We start from the raw sequence: 23,335 nt of genomic DNA, 5'->3' as shown, positions 1-23,335 counted from the left end.
CGGGGGCGGCCATCTTGGCGCGGGGGCGGTTCCCGAGCCGATTCGGGGCCTAACGAGCCCGTTCGGGGGCCCCTGGGGCGCCCCCGCCGGTCCCCAGGGCGGCGGGGGGGTCACGTGACCTCCCCCGAACCGGAAGTGGCCCCTGGGGGGGTCACGTGACCCCCGCCGGACCGGAAGTGCCCCGCCGGCCGCCATCATGGATCCCGGGGGCGGCCATCTTGGCGCGGGGGCGGTTCCCGAGCCGATTCGGGGCCTAACGAGCCCGTTCGGGAGGCCCTGGGGCGCCCCCGCCGGTCCCCAGGGCGACGGGGTTGTCACGTGACCTCCCCCCGAACCGGAAGGGGCCCCTGGGGGGGTCACGTGACCCCCGCCGGACCGGAAGTGCCCCGCCGGCCGCCATCTTGGATCCCGGGGGCGGCCATCTTGGCGCGGGGGCGGTTCCCGAGCCGATTCGGGGCCTAACGAGCCCGTTCGGGGGCCCCTGGGGCGCCCCCGCCGGTCCCCAGGGCGGCGGGGGGGTTACGTGACCTCCCCCGAACCGGAAGTGGCCCCTGGGGGGGTCACGTGACCCCCGCCGGACCGGAAGTGCCCCGCCGGCCGCCATCTTGGATCCCGGGGGCGGCCATCTTGACGCGGGGGCGGTTCCCGAGCCGATTCGGGGCCTAACGAGCCCGTTCGGGAGGCCCTGGGGCGCCCCCGCCGGTCCCCAGGGCGGCGGGGGGGTCACGTGACCTTCCCCCGAACCGGAAGTGGCCCCTGGGGGGGTCACGTGACCCCCGCCGGACCGGAAGTGCCCCGCCGGCCGCCATCTTGGATCCCGGGGGCGGCCATCTTGGCGCGGGGGGCGGTTCCCGAGCCGATTCGGGGCCTAACGAGCCCGTTCGGGGGCCCCTGGGGCGCCCCCGCCGGTCCCCAGGGCGACGGGGTTGTCACGTGACCTCCCCCCGAACCGGAAGGGGCCCCTGGGGGGGTCACGTGACCCCCGCCGGACCGGAAGTGCCCCGCCGGCCGCCATCTTGGATCCCGGGGGCGGGCATCTTGGCGCGGGGGCGGTTTCCGAGCCGATTCGGGGCCTAACGAGCCCGTTCGGGGGCCCCTGGGGCGCCCCCGCCGGTCCCCAGGGCGGCGGGGGGGTCACTTGACCACCCCCGAACCGGAAGTGGCCCCTGGGGGGGTCACGTGACCCCCGCCGGACCGGAAGTGCCCCGCCGGCCGCCATCTTGGATCCCGGGGGCGGCCATCTTGGCGCGGGGGCGGTTTCCGAGCTGATTCGGGGCCTAACGAGCCCGTTCGGGGGCCCCTGGGGCGCCCCCGCCGGTCCCCAGTGCGGCGGGGGGGTCACGTGACCTCCCCCGAACCGGAAGTGGCCCCTGGGGGGGTCACGTGACCCCCGCCGGCCCGGAAGTGCCCCGCCGGCCGCCATCTTGGATCCCGGGGGCGGCCATCTTGACGCGGGGGCGGTTCCCGAGCCGATTCGGGGCCTAACGAGCCCGTTCGGGAGGCCCTGGGGCGCCCCCGCCGGTCCCCAGGGCGGCGGGGGGGTCACGTGACCTTCCCCCGAACCGGAAGTGGCCCCTGGGGGGGTCACGTGACCCCCGCCGGACCGGAAGTGCCCCGCCGGCCGCCATCTTGGATCCCGGGGGCGGCCATCTTGGCGCGGGGGGCGGTTCCCGAATCGATTCGGGGCCTAACGAGCCCGTTCGGGGGCCCCTGGGGCGCCCCCGCCGGTCCCCAGGGCGGCGGGGGGGTCACGTGACCTCCCCCGAACCGGAAGTGGCCCCTGGGGGGGTCACGTGACCCCCGCCGGTCCGGAAGTGCCCCGCCGGCCGCCATCTTGGATCCCGGGGGCGGCCATCTTGACACGGGGGCGGTTCCCGAGCCGATTCGGGGCCTAACGAGCCCGTTCGGGAGGCCCTGGGGCGCCCCCGCCGGTCCCGAGGGCGGCGGGGGGGTCACGTGACCTTCCCCCGAACCGGAAGTGGCCCCTGGGGGGTCACGTGACGCCCGCCGGACCGGAAGTGCCCCGCCGGCCGCCATCTTGGATCCCGGGGGCGGCCATCTTGGCGCGGGGGGCGGTTTCCGAGCCGATTCGGGGCCTAACGAGCCCGTTCGGGGGCCCCTGGGGCGCCCCCCGCCGGTCCACAGGGCCGCGGGGGGGTCACGTGACCTCCCCCGAACCAGAAGTGGCCCCTGGGGGGGTCACGTGACCCCCGCCGGACCGGAAGTGCCCCGCCGGCCGCCATCTTGGATCCCGGGGGCGGCCATCTTGGCGCGGGGGGCGGTTCCCGAGCCGATTCGGGGCCTAACGAGCCCGTTCGAGAGGCCCTGGGGCGCCCCCGCCGGTCCCCAGGGCGGCGGGGGGTCACGTGACCTCCCCCGAACCGGAAGTGGCCCCTGGGGGGGTCACGTGACCCCCGCCGGACCGGAAGTGCCCCGCCGGCCGCCATCTTGGATCCCGGGGGCGGACATCTTGGCGCGGGGGCGGTTCCCGAGCCGATTCGGGGCCTAACGAGCCCGTTCGGGAGGCCCTGGGGCGCCCCCGCCGGTCCCCAGAGCAGCGGGGGGGTCACGTGACCTCCCCCCGAACCGGAAGTGGCCCCTGGGGGGGTCACGTGACCCCCGCCGAACCGGAAGTGCCCCGCCGGCTGCCATCTTGGATCCCGGGGGCGGACATCTTGGCGCGGGGGCGGTTCCCGAGCCGATTTGGGGCCTAACGAGCCCGTTCGGGAGGCCCTGGGGCGCCCCCGCCGGTCCCCAGAGCAGCGGGGGGGTCACGTGACCTCCCCCCGAACCGGAAGTGGCCCCTGGGGGGGTCACGTGACCCCCGCCGGACCGGAAGTGCCCCGCCGGCCGCCATCTTGGATCCCGGGGGCGGCCATCTTGGCGTGGGGCCGGTTCACGAGCCGATTCGGGGCCTAAAGAGCCCGTTCGGGGGCCCCTGGGGCGCCCCCGCCGGTCCCCAGGGCGGCGGGGGGGTCACGTGACCTCCCCCGAACCGGAAGTGGCCCCTGGGGGGGTCACGTGACCCCCGCCGGACCGGAAGTGCCCCGCCGGCCGCCATCATGGATCCCGGGGGCGGCCATCTTGGCGCGGGGGCGGTTCCCGAGCCGATTCGGGGCCTAACGAGCCCGTTCGGGAGGCCCTGGGGCGCCCCCGCCGGTCCCCAGGGCAGCGGGGGTGTCACGTGACCTCCCCCCGAACCGGAAGTGGCCCCTGGGGGGGTCACGTGACCCCCGCCGGACCGGAAGTGCCCCGCCGGCCGCCATCTTGGATCCCGGGGGCGGCCATCTTGGCGCGGGGGCGGTTCCCGAGCCGATTCGGGGCCTAACGAGCCCGTTCGTGGGCCCCTGGGGCGCCCCCGCCGGTCCCCAGGGCGACGGGGTTGTCACGTGACCTCCCCCCGAACCGGAAGGGGCCCCTGGGGGGGTCACGTGACCCCCGCCGGACCGGAAGTGCCCCGCCGGCCGCCATCTTGGATCCCGGGGGCGGCCATCTTGGCGCGGGGGGCGGTTCCCGAGCCGATTCGGGGCCTAACGAGCCCGTTCGTGGGCCCCTGGGGCGCCACCGCCGGTCCCCAGGGCGACGGGGTTGTCACGTGACCTCCCCCCGAACCGGAAGGGGCCCCTGGGGGGGTCACGTGACCCCCGCCGGACCGGAAGTGCCCCGCCGGCCGCCATCTTGGATCCCGGGGGCGGCCATCTTGGCGCGGGGGCGGTTCCCGAGCCGATTCGGGGCCTAACGAGCCCGTTCGGGAGGCCCTGGGGCGCCCCCGCCGGTCCCCAGGGCGGCGGGGGGGTCACGTGACCTCCCCCCGAACCGGAGGTGGCCCCTGGGGGGGTCACGTGACCCCCGCACGGACCGGAAGTGCCCCGCCGGCCGCCATCTTGGATCCCGGGGGCGGCCATCTTGGCGCGGGGGGCGGTTCCCGAGCCGATTCGGGGCCTAACGAGCCCGTTCGGGGGCCCCTGGGGCGCCCCCGCCGGTCCCCAGGGCGGCGGGGGGGTCACTTGACCACCCCCCGAACCGGAAGTGGCCCCTGGGGGGGTCACGTGACCCCCGCCGGACCGGAAGTGCCCCGCCGGCCGCCATCTTGGATCCCGGGGGCGGCCATCTTGGCGCGGGGGCGGTTTCCGAGCCGATTCGGGGCCTAACGAGCCCGTTCGGGGGCCCCTGGGGCGCCCCCGCCGGTCCCCACGGCGGCGGGGGGGTCACGTGACCTCCCCCGAACCGGAAGTGGCCCCTGGGGGGGTCACGTGACCCCCGCCGGACCGGAAGTGCCCCGCCGGCCGCCATCTTGGATCCCGGGGGCGGCCATGTTGGCGCGGGGGCGGTTCCCGAGCCGATTCGGGGCCTAACGAGCCCGTTCGGGGGCCCCTGGGGCGCTCCCGCCGGTCCCCAGGGCGGCGGGGGGGTCACGTGACCTCCCCCGAACCGGAAGTGGCCCCTGGGGGGGTCACGTGACCCCCGCCGGACCGGAAGTGCCCCGCCGGCCGCCATCTTGGATCCCGGGGGCGGCCATCTTGGCGCGGGGGCGGTTCCCGAGCCGATTCGGGGCCTAACGAGCCCGTTCGGGAGGCCCTGGGGCGCCCCCGCCGGTCCCCAGGGCGGCGGGGGGGTCACGTGACCTCCCCCCGAACCGGAAGTGGCCCCTGGGGGGGTCACGTGACCCCCGCCGGACCGGAAGTGCCCCGCCGGCCGCCATCTTGGATCCCGGGGGCGGCCATCTTGGCGCGGGGGCGGTTCCCGAGCCGATTCGGGGCCTAACGAGCCCGTTCGGGAGGCCCTGGGGCGCCCCCGCCGGTCCCCAGGGCGGCGGGGGGGCCACATGACCTCCCCCCGAACCGGAAGTGTCCCCTGGGGGGGTCACGTGACCCCCGCCGGACCGGAAGTGCCCCGCCGGCCGCCATCTTGGATCCCGGGGGCGGCCATCTTGGCGCGGGGGCGGTTCCCGAGCCGATTCGGGGCCTAACGAGCCCGTTCCGGAGGCCCTGGGGCGCCCCCGCCGGTCCCTAGGGCGGCGGGGGGGTCACGTGACCTCCCCCCGAACCGGAAGTGGCCCCTGGGGGGGTCACGTGACCCCCGCCGGACCGGAGGTGCCCCGCCGGCCGCCATCTTGGATCCCGGGGGCGGCCATCTTGGCGCGGGGGCGGTTTCCGAGCCGATTCGGGGCCTAACGAGCCCGTTCGGGGGCCCCTGGGGCGCCCCCGCCGGTCCCCACGGCGGCGGGGGGGTCACGTGACCTCCCCCGAACCGGAAGTGGCCCCTGGGGGGGTCACGTGACCCCCGCCGGACCGGAAGTGCCCCGCCGGCCGCCATCTTGGATCCCGGGGGCGGCCATGTTGGCGCGGGGGCGGTTCCCGAGCCGATTCGGGGCCTAACGAGCCCGTTCGGGGGCCCCTGGGGCGCCCCCCGCCGGTCCCCAGGGCGGCGGGGGGGTCACGTGACCTCCCCCGAACCGGAAGTGGCCCCTGGGGGGGTCACGTGACCCCCGCCGGACCGGAAGTGCCCCGCCGGCCGCCATCTTGGATCCCGGGGGCGGCCATCTTGGCGCGGGGGCGGTTCCCGAGCCGATTCGGGTCCTAACGAGCCCGTTCCGGAGGCCCCTGGGGCGCCCCCGCCGGTCCCCAGGGCGGCGGGGGGGTCACGTGACCTCCCCCCGAACCGGAAGTGGCCCCTGGGGGGGTCACGTGACCCCCGCCGGACCGGAAGTGCCCCGCCGGCCGCCATCTTGGATCCCGGGGGCGGCCATCTTGGCGCGGGGGCGGTTCCCGAGCCGATTCGGGGCCTAACGAGCCCGTTCGGGGGCCCCTGGGGCGCCCCCGCCGGTCCCCAGGGCGCCGGGGGGGTCACTTGACCACCCCCGAAACGGAAGTGGCCCCTGGGGGGGTCACGTGACCCCCGCCGGACCGGAAGTGCCCTGCCGGCCGCCATCTTGGATCCAGGGGGCGGGCATCTTGGCGCGGGGGCGGTTTCCGAGCCGATTCGGGGCCTAACGAGCCCGTTCGGGGGCCCCTGGGGCGCCCCCGCCGGTCCCCAGGGCCGCGGGGGTGTCACGTGACCTCCCCCGAACCAGAAGTGGCCCCTGGGGGGGTCACGTGACCCCCGCCGGACCGGAAGTGCCCCGCCGGCCGCCATCTTGGATCCCGGGGGCGGCCATCTTGGCGCGGGGGCGGTTCCCGAGCCGATTCGGGGCCTAACGAGCCCGTTCGAGAGGCCCTGGGGCGCCCCCGCCGGTCCCCAGGGCGGCGGGGGGTCACGTGACCTCCCCCGAACCGGAAGTGGCCCCTGGGGGGGTCACGTGACCCCCGCCGGACCGGAAGTGCCCCGCCGGCCGCCATCTTGGATCCCGGGGGCGGCCATCTTGGCGCGGGGGCGGTTCCCGAGCCGATTCGGGGCCTAACGAGCCCGTTCGGGAGGCCCTGGGGCGCCCCCGCCGGTCCCCAGGGCAGCGGGGGGGTCACGTGACCTCCCCCCGAACCGGAAGTGGCCCCTGGGGGGGTCACGTGACCCCCGCCGGACCGGAAGTGCCCCGCCGGCCGCCATCTTGGATCCCGGGGGCGGCCATCTTGGCGCGGGGGCGGTTTCCGAGCCGCTTCGGGGCCTAACGAGCCCGTTCGGGGGCCCCTGGGGCGCCCCCGCCGGTCCCCAGGGCCGCGGGGGGGTCACGTGACCTCCCCCGAACCAGAAGTGGCCCCTGGGGGGGTCACGTGACCCCCGCCGGACCGGAAGTGCCCCGCCGGCCGCCATCTTGGATCCCGGGGGCGGCCATCTTGGCGCGGGGGCGGTTCCCGAGCCGATTCGGGGCCTAACGAGCCCGTTCGAGAGGCCCTGGGGCGCCCCCGCCGGTCCCAAGGGCGGCGGGGGGTCACGTGACCTCCCCCGAACCGGAAGTGGCCCCTGGGGGGGTCACGTGACCCCCGCCGGACCGGAAGTGCCCCGCCGGCCGCCATCTTGGATCCCGGGGGCGGACATCTTGGCGCGGGGGGCGGTTCCCGAGCCGATTCGGGGCCTAACGAGCCCGTTCGGGAGGCCCTGGGGCGCCCCCGCCGGTCCCCAGAGCAGCGGGGGGGTCACGTGACCTCCCCCCGAACCGGAAGTGGCCCCTGGGGGGGTCACGTGACCCCCGCCGGACCGGAAGTGCCCCGCCGGCCGCCATCTTGGATCCCGGGGGCGGACATCTTGGCGCGGGGGCGGTTCCCGAGCCGATTCGGGGCCTAACGAGCCCGTTCGGGAGGCCCTGGGGCGCCCCCGCCGGTCCCCAGAGCAGCGGGGGGGTCACGTGACCTCCCCCCGAACCGAAAGTGGCCCCTGGGGGGGTCACGTGACCCCCGCCGGACCGGAAGTGCGCCGCCGGCCGCCATCTTGGATCCCGGGGTCGGCCATCTTGGCGCGGGGGCGGTTCCCGAGCCGATTCGGGGCCTAACGAGCCCGTTCGGGGGCCCCTGGTGCGCCCCCGCCGGTCCCCAGGGCGACGGGGTTGTCACGTGACCTCCCCCCGAACCGGAAGGGGCCCCTGGGGGCGTCACGTGACCCCCGCCGGACCGGAAGTGCCCCGCCGGCCGCCATCTTGGATCCCGGGGGCGGCCATCTTGGCGCGGGGGCGGTTCCCGAGCCGATTCGGGGCCTAACGAGCCCGTTCGGGGGCCCCTGGGGCGCCCCCGCCGGTCACCAGGGCGACGGGGTTGTCACGTGACATCCCCCCGAACCGGAAGGGGCCCCTGGGGGGGTCACGTGACCCCCGCCGGACCGGAAGTGCCCCGCCGGCCGCCATCTTGGATCCCGGGGGCGGCCATCTTGGCGCGGGGGCGGTTCCCGAGCCGATTCGGGGCCTAACGAGCCCGTTCGGGGGCCCCTGGGGCGCCCCCGCCGGTCCCCAGGGCGGCGGGGGGGTCACTTGACCACCCCCGAACCGGAAGTGGCCCCTGGGGGGGTCACGTGACCCCCGCCGGACCGGAAGTGCCCCGCCGGCCGCCATCTTGGATCCCGGGGGCGGCCATCTTGGCGCGGGGGCGGTTTCCGAGCCGATTCGGGGCCTAACGAGCCCGTTCGGGGGCCCCTGGGGCGCCCCCGCCGGTCCCCACGGCGGCGGGGGGGTCACGTGACCTCCCCCGAACCGGAAGTGGCCCCTGGGGGGGTCACGTGACCCCCGCCGGACCGGAAGTGCCCCGCCGGCCGCCATCTTGGATCCCGGGGGCGGCCATGTTGGCGCGGGGGCGGTTCCCGAGCCGATTCGGGGCCTAACGAGCCCGTTCGGGGGCCCCTGGGGCGCTCCCGCCGGTCCCCAGGGCGGCGGGGGGGTCACGTGACCTCCCCCGAACCGGAAGTGGCCCCTGGGGGGGTCACGTGACCCCCGCCGGACCGGAAGTGCCCCGCCGGCCGCCATCTTGGATCCCGGGGGCGGCCATCTTGGCGCGGGGGCGGTTCCCGAGCCGATTCGGGGCCTAACGAGCCCGTTCGGGAGGCCCTGGGGCGCCCCCGCCGGTCCCCAGGGCGGCGGGGGGGTCACGTGACCTCCCCCCGAACCGGAAGTGGCCCCTGGGGGGGTCACGTGACCCCCGCCGGACCGGAAGTGCCCCGCCGGCCGCCATCTTGGATCCCGGGGGCGGCCATGTTGGCGCGGGGGCGGTTCCCGAGCCGATTCGGGGCCTAACGAGCCCGTTCGGGGGCCCCTGGGGCGCCCCCGCCGGTCCCCAGGGCGGCGGGGGGGTCACGTGACCTCCCCCGAACCGGAAGTGGCCCCTGGGGGGGTCACGTGACCCCCGCCGGACCGGAAGTGCCCCGCCGGCCGCCATCTTGGATCCCGGGGGCGGCCATCTTGGCGCGGGGGCGGTTCCCGAGCCGATTCGGGTCCTAACGAGCCCGTTCCGGAGGCCCCTGGGGCGCCCCCGCCGGTCCCCAGGGCGGCGGGGGGGTCACGTGACCTCCCCCCGAACCGGAAGTGGCCCCTGGGGGGGTCACGTGACCCCCGCCGGACCGGAAGTGCCCCGCCGGCCGCCATCTTGGATCCCGGGGGCGGCCATCTTGGCGCGGGGGCGGTTCCCGAGCCGATTCGGGGCCTAACGAGCCCGTTCGGGGGCCCCTGGGGCGCCCCCGCCGGTCCCCAGGGCGCCGGGGGGGTCACTTGACCACCCCCGAAACGGAAGTGGCCCCTGGGGGGGTCACGTGACCCCCGCCGGACCGGAAGTGCCCTGCCGGCCGCCATCTTGGATCCAGGGGGCGGGCATCTTGGCGCGGGGGCGGTTTCCGAGCCGATTCGGGGCCTAACGAGCCCGTTCGGGGGCCCCTGGGGCGCCCCCGCCGGTCCCCAGGGCCGCGGGGGGGTCACGTGACCTCCCCCGAACCAGAAGTGGCCCCTGGGGGGGTCACGTGACCCCCGCCGGACCGGAAGTGCCCCGCCGGCCGCCATCTTGGATCCCGGGGGCGGCCATCTTGGCGCGGGGGCGGTTCCCGAGCCGATTCGGGGCCTAACGAGCCCGTTCGAGAGGCCCTGGGGCGCCCCCGCCGGTCCCCAGGGCGGCGGGGGGTCACGTGACCTCCCCCGAACCGGAAGTGGCCCCTGGGGGGGTCACGTGACCCCCGCCGGACCGGAAGTGCCCCGCCGGCCGCCATCTTGGATCCCGGGGGCGGCCATCTTGGCGCGGGGGCGGTTCCCGAGCCGATTCGGGGCCTAACGAGCCCGTTCGGGAGGCCCTGGGGCGCCCCCGCCGGTCCCCAGGGCAGCGGGGGGGTCACGTGACCTCCCCCCGAACCGGAAGTGGCCCCTGGGGGGGTCACGTGACCCCCGCCGGACCGGAAGTGCCCCGCCGGCCGCCATCTTGGATCCCGGGGGCGGCCATCTTGGCGCGGGGGCGGTTCCCGAGCCGATTCGGGGCCTAACGAGCCCGTTCGAGAGGCCCTGGGGCGCCCCCGCCGGTCCCCAGGGCGGCGGGGGGGTCACGTGACCTCCCCCCGAACCGGAAGTGGCCCCTGGGGGGGTCACGTGACCCCCGCCGGACCGGAAGTGCCCCGCCGGCCGCCATCTTGGATCCCGGGGGCGGCCATCTTGGCGCGGGGGCGGTTCCCGAGCCGATTCGGGGCCTAACGAGCCCGTTCGGGGGCCCCTGGGGCGCCCCCGCCGGTCCCCAGGGCGCCGGGGGGGTCACTTGACCACCCCCGAAACGGAAGTGGCCCCTGGGGGGGTCACGTGACCCCCGCCGGACCGGAAGTGCCCTGCCGGCCGCCGTCTTGGATCCCGGGGGCGGCCATCTTGGCGCGGGGGCGGTTTCCGAGCCGATTCGGGGCCTAACGAGCCCGTTCGGGGGCCCCTGAGGCGCCCCCGCCGGTCCCCAGGGCCGCGGGGGGGTCACGTGACCTCCCCCGAACCGGAAGTGGCCCCTGGGGGGGTCACGTGACCCCCGCCGGACCGGAAGTGCCCCGCCGGCCGCCATCTTGGATCCCGGGGGCGGCCATCTTGGCGCGGGGGCGGTTCCCGAGCCGATTCGGGGCCTAACGAGCCCGTTCGGGGGCCCCTGGGGCGCCCCCGCCGGTCCCCAGGGCGGCGGGGGGGTCACGTGACCTCCCCCGAACCGGAAGTGGCCCCTGGGGGGGTCACGTGACCCCCGCCGGACCGGAAGTGCCCCGCCGGCCGCCATCTTGGATCCCGGGGGCGGCCATCTTGGCGCGGGGGCGGTTTCCGAGCCGATTCGGGGCCTAACGAGCCCGTTCGGGGGCCCCTGGGGCGCCCCCGCCGGTCCCCAGGGCGGCGGGGGGGTCACTTGACCACCCCCGAACCGGAAGTGGCCCCTGGGGGGGTCACGTGAGCCCCGCCGGACCGGAAGTGCCCCGCCGGCCGCCATCTTGGATCCCGGGGGCGGCCATCTTGGCGCGGGGGCGGTTTCCGAGCCGATTCGGGGCCTAACGAGCCCGTTCGGGGGCCCCTGGGGCGCCCCCGCCGGTCCCCAGGGCCGCGGGGGGGTCACGTGACCTCCCCCGAACCGGAAGTGGCCCCTGGGGGGGTCACGTGACCCCCGCCGGACCGGAAGTGCCCCGCCGGCCGCCATCTTGGATCCCGGGGGCGGCCATCTTGGCGCGGGGGCGGTTTCCGAGCCGATTCGGGGCCTAACGAGCCCGTTCGGGGGCCCCTGGGGCGCCCCCGCCGGTCCCCAGGGCGGCGGGGGGGTCACTTGACCACCCCCGAACCGGAAGTGGCCCCTGGGGGGGTCACGTGAGCCCCGCCGGACCGGAAGTGCCCCGCCGGCCGCCATCTTGGATCCCGGGGGCGGCCATCTTGGCGCGGGGGCGGTTTCCGAGCCGATTCGGGGCCTAACGAGCCCGTTCGGGGGCCCCTGGGGCGCCCCCGCCGGTCCCCAGGGCCGCGGGGGGGTCACGTGACCTCCCCCGAACCGGAAGTGGCCCCTGGGGGGGTCACGTGACCCCCGCCGGACCGGAAGTGCCCCGCCGGCCGCCATCTTGGATCCCGGGGGCGGCCATCTTGGCGCGGGGGCGGTTCACGAGCCGATTCGGGGCCTAACGAGCCCGTTCGGGGGCCCCTGGGGCGCCCCCGCCGGTCCCCAGGGCGGCGGGGGGGTCACTTGACCACCCCCGAACCGGAAGTGGCCCCTGGGGGGGTCACGTGACCCCCGCCGGACCGGAAGTGCCCCGCCGGCCGCCATCTTGGATCCCGGGGGCGGCCATCTTGGCGCGGGGGCGGTTTCCGAGCCGATTCGGGGCCTAACGAGCCCGTTCGGGGGCCCCTGGGGCGCCCCCGCCTGTCCCCAGGGCGGCGGGGGGATCACGTGACCTCCCCCGAACCGGAAGTCGCCCCTGGGGGGGTCACGTGACCCCCGCCGGCCCGGAAGTGCCCCGCCGGCCGCCATCTTGGATCCCGGGGGCGGCCATCTTGGCGCGGGGGCGGTTCCTGAGCCGATTCGGGGCCTAACGAGCCCGTTCGGGGGCCCCTGGGGCGCCCCCGCCGGTCCCCAGGGTGCCGGGGGGGTCACTTGACCACCCCCGAAACGGAAGTGGCCCCTGGGGGGGTCACGTGACCCCCGCCGGACCGGAAGTGCCCCGCCGGCCGCCATCTTGGATCCCGGGGGCGGCCATCTTGGCGCGGGGGCGGTTTCCGAGCCGATTCGGGGCCTAACGAGCCCGTTCGGGGGCCCCTGGGGCGCCCCCGCCGGTCCCCAGGGCCGCGGGGGGGTCACGTGACCTCCCCCGAACCAGAAGTGGCCCCTGGGGGGGTCACGTGACCCCCGCCGGACCGGAAGTGCCCCGCCGGCCGCCATCTTGGATCCCGGGGGCGGCCATCTTGGCGCGGGGGCGGTTCCCGAGCCGATTCGGGGCCTAACGAGCCCGTTCGAGAGGCCCTGGGGCGCCCCCGCCGGTCCCCAGGGCGGCGGGGGGTCACGTGACCTCCCCCGAACCGGAAGTGGCCCCTGGGGGGGTCACGTGACCCCCGCCGGACCGGAAGTGCCCCGCCGGCCGCCATCTTGGATCCCGGGGGCGGACATCTTGGCGCGGGGGCGGTTCCCGAGCCGAATCGGGGCCTAACGAGCCCGTTCGGGAGGCCCTGGGGCGCCCCCGCCGGTCCCCAGAGCAGCGGGGGGGTCACGTGACCTCCCCCCGAACCGGAAGTGGCCCCTGGGGGGGTCACGTGACCCCCGCCGGACCGGAAGTGCCCCGCCGGCCGCCATCTTGGATCCCGGGGGCGGCCATCTTGGCGCGGGGGCGGTTCCCGAACCGATTCGGGGCCTAACGAGCCCGTTCGGGGGCCCCTGGGGCGCCCCCGCCGGTCCCCAGGGCGGCGGGGGGGTCACTTGACCACCCCCGAACCGGAAGTGGCCCCTGGGGGGGTCACGTGACCCCCGCCGGACCGGAAGTGCCCCGCCGGCCGCCATCTTGGATCCCGGGGGCGGCCATCTTGGCGCGGGGGCGGTTCCCGAACCGATTCGGGGCCTAACGAGCCCGTTCGGGGGCCCCTGGGGCGCCCCCGCCGGTCCCCAGGGCGGCGGGGGGGTCACTTGACCACCCCCGAACCGGAAGTGGCCCCTGGGGGGGTCACGTGACCCCCGCCGGACCGGAAGTGCCCCGCCGGCCGCCATCTTGGATCCCGGGGGCGGCCATCTTGGCGCGGGGGCGGTTTCCGAGCCGATTCGGGGCCTAACGAGCCCGTTCGGGGGCCCCTGGGGCGCCCCCGCCGGTCCCCACGGCGGCGGGGGGGTCACGTGACCTCCCCCGAACCGGAAGTGGCCCCTGGGGGGGTCACGTGACCCCCGCCGGACCGGAAGTGCCCCGCCGGCCGCCATCTTGGATCCCGGGGGCGGCCATGTTGGCGCGGGGGCGGTTCCCGAGCCGATTCGGGGCCTAACGAGCCCGTTCGGGGGCCCCTGGGGCGCCCCCGCCGGTCCCCAGGGCGGCGGGGGGGTCACGTGACCTCCCCCGAACCGGAAGTGGTCCCTGGGGGGGTCACGTGACCCCCGCCGGACCGGAAGTGCCCCGCCGGCCGCCATCTTGGATCCCGGGGGCGGCCATCTTGGCGCGGGGGGCGGTTCCCGAGCCGATTCGGGGCCTAACGAGCCCGTTCGGGAGGCCCTGGGGCGCCCCCGCCGGTCCCCAGGGCGGCGGGGGGGTCACGTGACCTCCCCCCGAACCGGAAGTGGCCCCTGGGGGGGTCACGTGACCCCCGCCGGACCGGAAGTGCCCCGCCGGCCGCCATCTTGGATCCCGGGCGCGGCCATCTTGGCGCGGGGGGCGGTTCCCGAGCCGATTCGGGGCCTAACGAGCCCGTTCGGGAGGCCCTGGGGCGCCCCCGCCGGTCCCCAGGGCGGCGGGGGGGTCACGTGACCTCCCCCCGAACCGGAAGTGGCCCCTGGGGGGGTCACGTGACCCCCGCCGGACCGGAAGTGCCCCGCCGGCCGCCATCTTGGATCCCGGGGGCGGCCATCTTGGCGCGGGGGGCGGTTCCCGAGCCGATTCGGGGCCTAACGAGCCCGTTCCGGAGGCCCTGGGGCGCCCCCGCCGGTCCCTAGGGCGGCGGGGGGGTCACGTGACCTCCCCCCGAACCGGAAGTGGCCCCTGGGGGGGTCACGTGACCCCCGCCGGACCGGAGGTGCCCCGCCGGCCGCCATCTTGGATCCCGGGGGCGGCCATCTTGGCGCGGGGGGCGGTTTCCGAGCCGATTCGGGGCCTAACGAGCCCGTTCGGGGGCCCCTGGGGCGCCCCCGCCGGTCCCCACGGCGGCGGGGGGGTTACGTGACCTCCCCCGAACCGGAAGTGGCCCCTGGGGGGGTCACGTGACCCCCGCCGGACCGGAAGTGCCCCGCCGGCCGCCATCTTGGATCCCGGGGGCGGCCATCTTGGCGCGGGGGCGGTTCCCGAGCCGATTCGGGTCCTAACGAGCCCGTTCCGGAGGCCCCTGGGGCGCCCCCGCCGGTCCCCAGGGCGGCGGGGGGGTCACGTGACCTCCCCCCGAACCGGAAGTGGCCCCTGGGGGGGTCACGTGACCCCCGCCGGACCGGAAGTGCCCCGCCGGCCGCCATCTTGGATCCCGGGGGCGGCCATCTTGGCGCGGGGGCGGTTCCCGAGCCGATTCGGGGCCTAACGAGCCCGTTCGGGGGCCCCTGGGGCGCCCCCCGCCGGTCCCCAGGGCGCCGGGGGGGTCACTTGACCACCCCCGAAACGGAAGTGGCCCCTGGGGGGGTCACGTGACCCCCGCCGGACCGGAAGTGCCCCGCCGGCCGCCATCTTGGATCCCGGGGGCGGCCATCTTGGCGCGGGGGCGGTTCCCGAGCCGATTCGGGGCCTAACGAGCCCGTTCGGGGGCCCCTGGGGCGCCCCCGCCGGTCCCCAGGGCCGCGGGGGGGTCACGTGACCTCCCCCGAACCAGAAGTGGCCCCTGGGGGGGTCACGTGACCCCCGCCGGACCGGAAGTGCCCCGCCGGCCGCCATCTTGGATCCCGGGGGCGGCCATCTTGGCGCGGGGGCGGTTCCCGAGCCGATTCGGGGCCTAACGAGCCCGTTCGAGAGGCCCTGGGGCGCCCCCGCCGGTCCCCAGGGCGGCGGGGGGTCACGTGACCTCCCCCGAACCGGAAGTGGCCCCTGGGGGGGTCACGTGACCCCCGCCGGACCGGAAGTGCCCCGCCGGCCGCCATCTTGGATCCCGGGGGCGGCCATCGTGGCGCGGGGGGCGGTTCCCGAGCCGATTCGGGGCCTAACGAGCCCGTTCGGGAGGCCCTGGGGCGCCCCCGCCGGTCCCCAGGGCAGCGGGGGGGTCACGTGACCTCCCCCCGAACCGGAAGTGGCCCCTGGGGGGGTCACGTGACCCCCGCCGGACCGGAAGTGCCCCGCCGGCCGCCATCTTGGATCCCGGGGGCGGCCATCGTGGCGCGGGGGGCGGTTCCCGAGCCGATTCGGGGCCTAACGAGCCCGTTCGAGAGGCCCTGGGGCGCCCCCGCCGGTCCCCAGGGCGGCGGGGGGGTCACGTGACCTCCCCCCGAACCGGAAGTGGCCCCTGGGGGGGTCACGTGACCCCCGCCGGACCGGAAGTGCCCCGCCGGCCGCCATCTTGGATCCCGGGGGCGGCCATCTTGGCGCGGGGGCGGTTCCCGAGCCGATTCGGGGCCTAACGAGCCCGTTCGGGGGCCCCTGGGGCGCCCCCGCCGGTCCCCAGGGCGCCGGGGGGGTCACTTGACCACCCCCGAAACGGAAGTGGCCCCTGGGGGGGTCACGTGACCCCCGCCGGACCGGAAGTGCCCCGCCGGCCGCCATCTTGGATCCCGGGGGCGGCCATCTTGGCGCGGGGGCGGTTTCCGAGCCGATTCGGGGCCTAACGAGCCCGTTCGGGGGCCCCTGGGGCGCACCCGCCGGTCCCCAGGGCCTCGGGGGGGTCACGTGACCTCCCCCGAACCGGAAGTGGCCCCTGGGGGGATCACGTGACCCCCGCCGGACCGGAAGTGCCCCGCCGGCCGCCATCTTGGATCCCGGGGGCGGCCATCTTGGCGCGGGGGCGGTTCCCGAGCCGATTCGGGGCCTAACGAGCCCGTTCGGGGGCCCCTGGGGCGCCCCCGCCGGTCCCCAGGGCGGCGGGGGGGTCACTTGACCACCCCCGAACCGGAAGTGGCCCCTGGGGGGGTCACGTGAACCCCGCCAGACCGGAAGTGCCCCGCCGGCCGCCATCTTGGATCCCGGGGGCGGCCATCTTGGCGCGGGGGCGGTTCCCGAGCCGATTCGGGGCCTAACGAGCCCGTTCGGGAGGCCCTGGGGCGCCCCCGCCGGTCCCCAGGGCGGCGGGGGGGTCACGTGACCTCCCCCCGAACCGGAAGTGGCCCCTGGGGGGGTCACGTGACCCCCGCCGGACCGGAAGTGCCCCGCCGGCCGCCATCTTGGATCCCGGGGGCGGCCATGTTGGCGCGGGGGCGGTTCCCGAGCCGATTCGGGGCCTAACGAGCCCGTTCGGGGGCCCCTGGGGCGCCCCCGCCGGTCCCCAGGGCGGCGGGGGGGTCACGTGATCTCCCCCGAACCGGAAGTGGCCCCTGGGGGGGTCACGTGACCCCCGCCGGACCGGAAGTGCCCCGCCGGCCGCCATCTTGGATCCCGGGGGCGGCCATCTTGGCGCGGGGCCGGTTCCCGAGCCGATTCGGGGCCTAACGAGCCCGTTCCGGAGGCCCCTGGGGCGCCCCCGCCGGTCCCCAGGGCGGCGGGGGGGTCACGTGACCTCCCCCCGAACCGGAAGTGGCCCCTGGGGGGGTCACGTGACCCCCGCCGGACCGGAAGTGCCCCGCCGGCCGCCATCTTGGATCCCGGGGGCGGCCATCTTGGCGCGGGGGCGGTTCCTGAGCCGATTCGGGGCCTAACGAGCCCGTTCGGGGGCCCCTGGGGCGCCCCCGCCGGTCCCCAGGGCGCCGGGGGGGTCACTTGACCACCCCCGAAACGGAAGTGGCCCCTGGGGGGGTCACGTGACCCCCGCCGGACCGGAAGTGCCCCGCCGGCCGCCATCTTGGATCCCGGGGGCGGCCATCTTGGCGCGGGGGGCGGTTCCCGAGCCGATTCGGGGCCTAACGAGCCCGTTCGACAGGCCCTGGGGCGCCCCCGCCGGTCCCCAGGGCGGCGGGGGGTCACGTGACCTCCCCCGAACCGGAAGTGGCCCCTGGGGGGGTCACGTGACCCCCGCCGGACCGGAAGTGCCCCGCCGGCCGCCATCTTGGATCCCGGGGGCGGACATCTTGGCGCGGGGGCGGTTCCCGAGCCGATTCGGGGCCTAACGAGCCCGTTCGGGAGGCCCTGGGGCGCCCCCGCCGGTCCCCAGAGCAGCGGGGGGGTCACGTGACCTCCCCCCGAACCGGAAGTGGCCCCTGGGGGGGTCACGTGACCCCCGCCGAACCGGAAGTGCCCCGCCGGCCGCCATCTTGGATCCCGGGGGCGGACATCTTGCCGCGGGGGCGGTTCCCGAGCCGATTCGGGGCCTAACGAGCCCGTTCGGGAGGCCCTGGGGCGCCCCCGCCGGTCCCCAGAGCAGTGGGGGGGTCACGTGACCTCCCCCCGAACCGGAAGTGGCCCCTGGGGGGGTCACGTGACCCCCGCCGGACCGGAAGTGCCCCGCCGGCCGCCATCTTGGATCCCGGGGGCGGCCATCTTGGCGCGGGGGCGGTTCCCGAGCCGATTCGGGGCCTAACGAGCCCGTTCGGGGGCCCCTGGGGCGCCCCCCGCCGGTCCCCAGGGCGACGGGGTTGTCACGTGACCTCCCCCCGAACCGGAAGGGGCCCCTGGGGGCGTCACGTGACCCCCGCCGGACCGGAAGTGCCCCGCCGGCCGCCATCTTGGATCCCGGGGGCGGCCATCTTGGCGCGGGGGCGGTTCCCGAGCCGATTCGGGGCCTAACGAGCCCGTTCGGGGGCCCCTGGGGCGCCCCCGCCGGTCACCAGGGCGACGGGGTTGTCACGTGACCTCCCCCCGAACCGGAAGGGGCCCCTGGGGGGGTCACGTGACCCCCGCCGGACCGGAAGTGCCCCGCCGGCCGCCATCTTGTATCCTGGGGGCGGCCATCTTGGCGCGGGGGCGGTTCCCGAGCCGATTCGGGGCCTAACGAGCCCGTTCGGGGGCCCCTGGGGCGCCCCCGCCGGTCCCCAGGGCGGCGGGGGGGTCACTTGACCACCCCCGAACCGGAAGTGGCCCCTGGGGGGGTCACGTGACCCCCGCCGGACCGGAAGTGCCCCGCCGGCCGCCATCTTGGATCCCGGGGGCGGCCATCTTGGCGCGGGGGCGGTTTCCGAGCCGATTCGGGGCCTAACGAGCCCGTTCGGGAGGCCCTGGGGCGCCCCCGCCGGTCCCCAGGGCCGCGGGGGGGTCACGTGACCTCCCCCGAACCGGAAGTGGCCCCTGGGGGGATCACGTGACCCCCGCCGGACCGGAAGTGCCCCGCCGGCCGCCATCTTGGATCCCGGGGGCGGCCATCTTGGCGCGGGGGCGGTTCCCGAGCCGATTCGGGGCCTAACGAGCCCGTTCGGGGGCCCCTGGGGCGCCCCCGCCGGTCCCCAGGGCGGCGGGGGGGTCACTTGACCACCCCCGAACCGGAAGTGGCCCCTGGGGGGGTCACGTGAACCCCGCCGGAACGGAAGTGCCCCGCCGGCCGCCATCTTGGATCCCGGGGGCGGCCATCTTGGCGCGGGGGGCGGTTCCCGAGCCGATTCGGGGCCTAACGAGCCCGTTCGGGAGGCCCTGGGGCGCCCCCGCCGGTCCCCAGGGCGGCGGGGGGGTCACGTGACCTCCCCCCGAACCGGAAGTGGCCCCTGGGGGGGTCACGTGACCCCCGCCGGACCGGAAGTGCCCCGCCGGCCGCCATCTTGGATCCCGGGGGCGGCCATGTTGGCGCGGGGGCGGTTCCCGAGCCGATTCGGGGCCTAACGAGCCCGTTCGGGAGGCCCTGGGGCGCCCCCGCCGGTCCCCAGGGCGGCGGGGGGGTCACGTGACCTCCCCCCGAACCGGAGGTGGCCCCTGGGGGGGTCACGTGACCCCCGCCGGACCGGAAGTGCCCCGCCGGCCGCCATCTTGGATCCCGGGGGCGGCCATCTTGGCGCGGGGGCGGTTCCCGAGCTGATTCGGGGCCTAACGAGCCCGTTCGGGGGCCCCTGGGGCGCCCCCGCCGGTCCCCAGGGCGGCGGGGGGGTCACGTGACCTCCCCCGAACCGGAAGTGGCCCCTGGGGGGGTCACGTGACCCCCGCCGGACCGGAAGTGCCCCGCCGGCCGCCATCTTGGATCCCGGGGGCGGCCATGTTGGCGCGGGGGCGGTTCCCGAGCCGATTCGGGGCCTAACGAGCCCGTTCGGGGGCCCCTGGGGCGCCCCCGCCGGTCCCCAGGGCGGCGGGGGGGTCACGTGATCTCCCCCGAACCGGAAGTGGCCCCTGGGGGGGTCACGTGACCCCCGCCGGACCGGAAGTGCCCCGCCGGCCGCCATCTTGGATCCCGGGGGCGGCCATCTTGGCGCGGGGCCGGTTCCCGAGCCGATTCGGGGCCTAACGAGCCCGTTCCGGAGGCCCCTGGGGCGCCCCCGCCGGTCCCCAGGGCGGCGGGGGGGTCACGTGACCTCCCCCCGAACCGGAAGTGGCCCCTGGGGGGGTCACGTGACCCCCGCCGGACCGGAAGTGCCCCGCCGGCCGCCATCTTGGATCCCGGGGGCGGCCATCTTGGCGCGGGGGGCGGTTCCTGAGCCGATTCGGGGCCTAACGAGCCCGTTCGGGGGCCCCTGGGGCGCCCCCGCCGGTCCCCAGGGCGCCGGGGGGGTCACTTGACCACCCCCGAAACGGAAGTGGCCCCTGGGGGGGTCACGTGACCCCCGCCGGACCGGAAGTGCCCCGCCGGCCGCCATCTTGGATCCCGGGGGCGGCCATCTTGGCGCGGGGGCGGTTTCCGAGCCGATTCGGGGCCTAACGAGCCCGTTCGGGGGCCCCTGGGGCGCCCCCGCCGGTCCCCAGGGCCGCGGGGGGGTCACGTGACCTCCCCCGAACCAGAAGTGGCCCCTGGGGGGGTCACGTGACCCCCGCCGGACCGGAAGTGCCCCGCCGGCCGCCATCTTGGATCCCGGGGGCGGCCATCTTGGCGCGGGGGCGGTTCCCGAGCCGATTCGGGGCCTAACGAGCCCGTTCGAGAGGCCCTGGGGCGCCCCCGCCGGTCCCCAGGGCGGCGGGGGGTCACGTGACCTCCCCCGAACCGGAAGTGGCCCCTGGGGGGGTCACGTGACCCCCGCCGGACCGGAAGTGCCCCGCCGGCCGCCATCTTGGATCCCGGGGGCGGACATCTTGGCGCGGGGGCGGTTCCCGAGCCGATTCGGGGCCTAACGAGCCCGTTCGGGAGGCCCTGGGGCGCCCCCGCCGGTCCCCAGAGCAGCGGGGGGGTCACGTGACCTCCCCCCGAACCGGAAGTGGCCCCTGGGGGGGTCACGTGACCCCCGCCGGACCGGAAGTGCCCCGCCGGCCGCCATCTTGGATCCCGGGGGCGGACATCTTGGCGCGGGGGCGGTTCCCGAGCCGATTCGGGGCCTAACGAGCCCGTTCTGGAGGCCCTGGGGCGCCCTCGCCGGTCCCCAGAGCAGCGGGGGGGTCACGTGACCTCCCCCCGAACCGGAAGTGGCCCCTGGGGGGGTCACGTGACCCCCGCCGGACCGGAAGTGCCCCGCCGGCCGCCATCTTGGATCCCGGGGGCGGCCATCTTGGCGCGGGGGGCGGTTCCCGAGCCGATTCGGGGCCTAACGAGCCCGTTCGGGGGCCCCTGGGGCGCCCCCGCCGGTCACCAGGGCGACGGGGTTGTCACGTGACCTCCCCCCGAACCGGAAGGGGCCCCTGGGGGGGTCACGTGACCCCCGCCGGACCGGAAGTGCCCCGCCGGCCGCCATCTTGGATCCCGGGGGCGGCCATCTTGGCGCGGGGGCGGTTTCCGAGCCGATTCGGGGCCTAACGAGCCCGTTCGGGAGGCCCTGGGGCGCCCCCGCCGGTCCCCAGGGCGGCGGGGGGGTCACGTGACCTCCCCCCGAACCGGAAGTGGCCCCTGGGGGGGTCACGTGACCCCCGCCGGACCGGAGGTGCCCCGCCGGCCGCCATCTTGGATCCCGGGGGCGGCCATCTTGGCGCGGGGGCGGTTTCCGAGCCGATTCGGGGCCTAACGAGCCCGTTCGGGGGCCCCTGGGGCGCCCCCGCCGGTCCCCACGGCGGCGGGGGGGTCACGTGACCTCCCCCGAACCGGAAGTGGCCCCTGGGGGGGGCACGTGACCCCCGCCGGACCGGAAGTGCCCCGCCGGCCGCCATCTTGGATCCCGGGGGCGGCCATCTTGGCGCGGGGGCGGTTCCCGAGCCGATTCGGGGCCTAACGAGCCCGTTCGGGGGCCCCTGGGGCGCCCCCGCCGGTCCCCAGGGCGCCGGGGGGGTCACTTGACCACCCCCGAAACGGAAGTGGCCCCTGGGGGGGTCACGTGACCCCCGCCGGACCGGAAGTGCCCCGCCGGCCGCCATCTTGGATCCCGGGGGCGGCCATCTTGGCGCGGGGGCGGTTTCCGAGCCGATTCGGGGCCTAACGAGCCCGTTCGGGGGCCCCTGGGGCGCCCCCGCCCGTCCCCAGGGCGGCGGGGGGGTCACGTGACCTCCCCCGAACCGGAAGTGGCCCCTGGGGGGGTCACGTGACCCCCGCCGGACCGGAAGTGCCCCGCCGGCCGCCATCTTGGATCCCGGGGGCGGCCATCTTGGCGCGGGGGCGGTTCCCGAGCCGATTCGGGGACTAACGAGCCCGTTCGGGGGCCCCTGGGGCGCCCCCGCCGGTCCCCAGGGCGGCGGGGGGGTCACTTGACCACCCCCGAACCGGAAGTGGCCCCTGGGGGGGTCACGTGAACCCCGCCGGACCGGAAGTGCCCCGCCGGCCGCCATCTTGGATCCCGGGGGCGGCCATCTTGGCGCGGGGGCGGTTCCCGAGCCGATTCGGGGCCTAACGAGCCCGTTCGAGAGGCCCTGGGGCGCCCCCGCCGGTCCCCAGGGCGGCGGGGGGGTCACGTGACCTCCCCCCGAACCGGAAGTGGCCCCTGGGGGGGTCACGTGACCCCCGCCGGACCGGAAGTGCCCCGCCGGCCGCCATCTTGGATCCCGGGGGCGGCCATCTTGGCGCGGGGGCGGTTCCCGAGCCGATTCGGGGCCTAACGAGCCCGTTCGGGGGCCCCTGGGGCGCCCCCGCCGGTCCCCAGGGCGCCGGGGGGGTCACTTGACCACCCCCGAAACGGAAGTGGCCCCTGGGGGGGTCACGTGACCCCCGCCGGACCGGAAGTGCCCCGCCGGCCGCCATCTTGGATCCCGGGGGCGGCCATCTTGGCGCGGGGGCGGTTTCCGAGCCGATTCGGGGCCTAACGAGCCCGTTCGGGGGCCCCTGGGGCGCCCCCGCCGGTCCCCAGGGCCGCGGGGGGGTCACGTGACCTCCCCCGAACCGGAAGTGGCCCCTGGGGGGGTCACGTGACCCCCGCCGGACCGGAAGTGCCCCGCCGGCCGCCATCTTGGATCCCGGGGGCGGCCATCTTGGCGCGGGGGCGGTTCACGAGCCGATTCGGGGCCTAACGAGCCCGTTCGGGGGCCCCTGGGGCGCCCCCGCCGGTCCCCAGGGCGGCGGGGGGGTCACGTGACCTCCCCCGAACCGGAAGTGGCCCCTGGGGGGGTCACGTGACCCCCGCCGGACCGGAAGTGCCCCGCCGGCCGCCATCTTGGATCCCGGGGGCGGCCATCTTGGCGCGGGGGCGGTTCCCGAGCCGATTCGGGGCCTAACGAGCCCGTTCGGGAGGCCCTGGGGCGCCCCCGCCGGTCCCCAGGGCGGCGGGGGGGTCACGTGACCTCCCCCCGAACCGGAAGTGGCCCCTGGGGGGGTCACGTGACCCGCGCCGGACCAGAAGTGCCCCGCCGGCCGCCATCTTGGATCCCGGGGGCGGCCCTCTTGGTGCGGGGGCGGTTCCCGAGCCGATTCGGGGCCTAACGAGCCCGTTCGGGGGCCCCTGGGGCGCCCCCGCCGGTCCCCAGGGCGACGGGGTTGTCACGTGACCTCCCCCCGAACCGGAAGGGGCCCCTGGGGGGGTCACGTGACCCCCGCCGGACCGGAAGTGCCCCGCCGGCCGCCATCTTGGATCCCGGGGGCGGCCATCTTGGCGCGGGGGCGGTTCCCGAGCCGATTCGGGGCCTAACGAGCCCGTTCGACAGGCCCTGGGGCGCCCCCGCCGGTCCCCAGGGCGGCGGGGGGTCACGTGACCTCCCCCGAACCGGAAGTGGCCCCTGGGGGGGTCACGTGACCCCCGCCGGACCGGAAGTGCCCCGCCGGCCGCCATCTTGGATCCCGGGGGCGGACATC

This window comes from Ursus arctos, unplaced genomic scaffold, assembly GCF_023065955.2.
Source record: "Ursus arctos isolate Adak ecotype North America unplaced genomic scaffold, UrsArc2.0 scaffold_81, whole genome shotgun sequence".
Lineage (NCBI taxonomy): Eukaryota > Metazoa > Chordata > Mammalia > Carnivora > Ursidae > Ursus > Ursus arctos.
The sequence above is the reverse complement of the archived record's forward strand: the minus strand, read 5'-3'. Positions refer to the sequence as shown.